This window comes from Pseudopodoces humilis, chromosome 4 (assembly GCF_049639895.1).
Source record: "Pseudopodoces humilis isolate 2021_Gansu_Grassland_sample_001 chromosome 4, ASM4963989v1, whole genome shotgun sequence".
Classification (NCBI taxonomy): Eukaryota; Metazoa; Chordata; class Aves; order Passeriformes; family Paridae; genus Pseudopodoces; species Pseudopodoces humilis.
The window spans coordinates 10,381,108-10,385,447 of NC_142203.1; positions in this window are offsets into that span (position 1 = coordinate 10,381,108).

Genomic DNA, 4,340 nt, shown 5'->3' on the forward strand with positions numbered 1-4,340 from the left:
GGACAATGTGGCAGGACAGGGACTGGCTCTGGTATTCGGTGTGTGGTAAATAGAGTGAGCACAAGGAGGAAAGGCGAAGGTGATGGCCTTTTTCAGGCCAAAGAGGGAAAAACCGCAAGGTCTAAAGGGTCCCCCGGGACAGAGAGGACGAGATTGGCCACAAGGAAGTGGCAGAAGCTTTCTCTCCCCAGCAGGGGAGACCCAAGCCAGACAGAGGTTGGGAGAGGATCTGTGCGCTGTCTGCAGGGCATAAGACACTGAAAACGGCAATGTCTGCAAAAAAGCCAAAAGCAGCTGGACTTCGAGAAAGTCCAGAAGATAACAGAAATAGATTGTTAAGAATGTCAAAGGCTTTCATTGTATCTCATTATATCCACCAACCTAGAGCCGCTGTCAACTTTTAAAGTGGATCTGGATCGAGGAGAAGTGTGTGTCTTAGTAAAAACAGAGACCTCTCGATTCACCTTGATTTTTATCCCCGAGGGGGAAAATTTTCTAAAGAATTTTTTTGATTATTCAAAGGAGTTGTGAGAATTGTGGTTTCTTCTGTGGGCTCAGAAGTTTGAACACATCTTTCTTTGAAGGAATTGTAAAAATTGTAGTAAATTAATTTGGAAATTTAATTCATTTGTCTACCTGAGGTTTTGTGCAGAATGGCTCCAGTTTGGAGGGGACCATACCCCTCTGTATTTTGTATGTTTTGTTGTAAAAAGCCAGAATTGGCAAATTTCAGTTATGAAACCAATGCTGCAAGTCATACCTTGTGGGGAACACCCCCACCAGCCTGTGGTTAGTTGTGGACCTAAAGCAAATTCTGTAACTGCAACCTTGTGAAAATAGTGTCTTATGGAAGGCCTAGGTATTTGTCATGCACTTCCTCTGTGGAAGTTATGGGAAAACTTTAAAGGAAAGTATTTTGTTTTCTTTCCTTAATAAAAGTTTTAAATGGTAAAGGTTATAAAATGTTATAAATATTAGAGTTTCCTTAATGGAAGTTAATTTTTTACTCACCTCCCTACGCCTAGGATGAACTTGATGCAAAAATTGAGATGGGGAGTAGTTAATTACTAAAAAATGAAGAAATGTGATGTAATTAGCTTGAAGCAGTGGCAATACTTGCTGCTGAACTAAATCATGTTTTTACAGTCACCTGCTTTGCTTGGGCAAACTTTGCAAAAGAAAAATGTTAGGAGAGTTTGCTCCACCCTCAGGGGTTGAGTTGTTGCAGTATGTGGATAATTTGCTGCTATCAGGGGAACAGGAAGAGATGGTTGAAAGAACTACTGTGAAACTGCTTAATTTTCTTGCTAAAAAAGACTTAAAGTGTCCGAAAAGAAAGCACAGTTAGTGGGGAAAAAAAGTCAAATATTTGAGACATATTTTATCTGGAGGGATACGGTGCATTGATCCAGAAAGAATACAAGGAATTCTACAAGTACCATTACCCCAAACAAAAAGGGAATTACTGCAGTTCTTAGGGTTGGTGGGATACTGCCGAGTGCGGATAGAAGGCTTTTCTGTTGTGGCCAGACCTTTATATGGCTTTTTAACACAAGACAGTCTTAATGTTGTGGTATGGACACCAGAAGGAGAACAAAGCTTTAAAAAATTGAAAGACAAATTGGTTAATGCCCCAGTCCTAGCTCTTCCAGACACAGAAAAGGAATTTGAATTATATGTGGATGTTAAACAGGGTCATGCAAAAGGAATTTTAGTTCAGGAGCATGGGGGAACACAGACCTGTTGCCTATTTTTCAAAACTGTTAGACCCTAGACCCGGTAGCCAGAGGCTGGCCCCATTGTCTGCAGAACTGCACAGCCACAGCTCTGATAGTGGCTGAGGCCTGAAAAGCTGACAAGGGGGGGGTTATCTGATTGTTAAAGTTGCACACCAGATTAAATCTTTACTAACTAAGAGAGCCTCTAAGTGGATGACCAGCTCTCGGTTATTATAATATGAGTCTTGTTTATTAGAACAAGAGGATTTAGAATTTAAAAGTAGAAAAAGTTTATCCCACCCTCCTGTTTGAATGGCCCTAAAGAGGGGAGCCAAGGCAAATTCCATGAATGTATTCAAGTAATAGATCTGCAGACTAGCACAAGGAATGATTTGTGAGACATTCCATGGCCTGAGGAAGAAAATGTGTATATTGATGGTTCTTCAAGAGTGATAGAAGGAATATGCAGATCTGTATGCTCTTGTAAAAACTTGTGAATTATACGAAGACAAGACAGTAAATGTTTTTACTGATTCTAAATATGCATATGAGGTGATACATGCATTTGAGAAATTGTGAGAAGAAAGAGGTTTATTAACCTGCAAAGGAAAGACGTTGGCTCATGAGAATTTAATCTCCCGCCTATTAAAAGAAGTGAATTTGCAAAAAAAAGGGTAGCAATGATGCACATTAGAAGGCACCAGGCAGGGTGCTCAGAAGAGGCAAGGAGAAGCAGACTAGCTGATGGAGAAGCTCGAAAAGCTGCGCTGTTGCCGGAAGTTTCTGGGATACTTCCCTTGCTCCTAGTAGCTGCCCCCTTGCCAGAAATGTTGTCTTTTCCACGATTCCACGAATTCTCAAGATTTTGAGATAGTTGTGGAGAGTGGGGTAGAGGAAAAAGAGGGTAGTTAGTTTGCAGGAGATGGTGAGCGGTGGATGCCGAGAGCTCTGGCCTTGCAGTTGTTGAAGCAGCTTCATGGGGGAGGTGCCGAGGCTCCTGAGGGATGACAGAGGCCTTCCTCAAGATGTGTGCTGCTGTGAGTCTTTTTGCTCTAGCAAAGCGAGCTTTTAGGGTTTGTTTGATTTGTGCTAAAACAAATAACAGAGTTAGAAAGAAACTTACCAGAGGGAGAAGGCTTTGGTCGGTACCCTCCCTTCCAGAGATACCAGGTAGATTTCACTGAAATACCCCTAGTGGCAAGATTTAAATATCTGTTAGTAATAGTATGTCAGTTATGAGTAGCCAGAAGCGTTCCCAGGCATTTCCGCAACTACAAAGTCAGTTATTAAACTATTTTTTGGAACAAGGTCAGGCCGAGTTGAAAAGATGAATGGGGAAAAAAAGAAACACCTTCTGAAGCTGGTGATAGAAACTGATATGCCATGGGTGCAGCTCTTGACACTAGCTTTAGCAAGAATAAGGGCCAGACCCAAGAAAGATATTCAACTATTTCCCTTTGAATTGGTGTTTAGAATTCCTTATCCTTTTAATTCTCAGCCTGGGTCAGTGTCATGGAGTTACTTTTCCTTTAAGAAAGTTTAAGTTGCTGGGAACTGCCTGGAGTCTTTTCTCCTGACCAATTATCGGTCATTGCTGAGAATTGACAGCAGTTTAGGCCATTGAAAAGTGGGATCAACTTGTGAACCGTACCTTAAAGTGTAAAACTAGAGCTCTCTTGGTTCTCTTTGTTTCCTGGCTGGGAAGGGTGGCAGGGCTCCAGGCCTCCCGTTCCCTGCCCAGGCCATGCGGCCGGGCGGGGACTGGGCTGGGCCCAGCGTCTCCCGGCCGGGAGATGCGGGCCCTGTGGAGGGGGTTTTTCTCCGGGCTCCGGCCGGGCCGGGCCGAGCCGATCTCTGGCTCGGCTGCAGGTTTTTTGCTGTAGCTAAATTCAGAAAAGAAACTGCTGAGTGAAGAAGGAGAGGCTCTGGACCTGCAGCAGGCTGGGCGCGGCGACTGCACTCTCCAGAGCAGCCATGAGGAACTTTCCATCGCAGACGGCTCCAGCTCCTGCACCGGCCGAGGCCACAGAACTACCTACAACAGCCTGGGCAAGATTTTAACTCTTTCATTTCCCAGATGAGACTTGCGGATTAATCTTTTTATCCAGAGAGAGAAAAAGAGAGTGATCAACATGAAAAGAGACTTTATAAACTACCAGTGACAGGAAAGAAAAGAAGCTTCAGAAAAGGTAGAGAATTAAGAAGATGCTTTAATTAAGCTGAAATATCTTTCTGTTAAAACTATGGAAATGGACAATAAGGTCTTGAAAACACTCCTTTAATTCATGACAGTAAATAGGGAGAAATAGAGTGTTCAAAGTGTAAATTTTGAGTAAAAAAGTAGAGTAATTATGGTACAGTGAAGTGCTGGAAGATTTGAAGCCTTGAGAGGCAATGAGAAAACTGTTTTCTAGTGAAGCTCACAGAAACAGATGAAGAAGACTTTTTTTGCCTTTGAATAACTTATCCTTAAAAATCCCATCCCTAGACTCATGGTCCATAACACACTTCAGAGTGATGTGAAAATGGGAGGAGTGGGGTCTAATAACAGCAGCTCTGGGGAGGTAACATTAGAGCAATGGAAAACTATAACAAAAATAGTTTTTTCTAGTGAGAAACTCC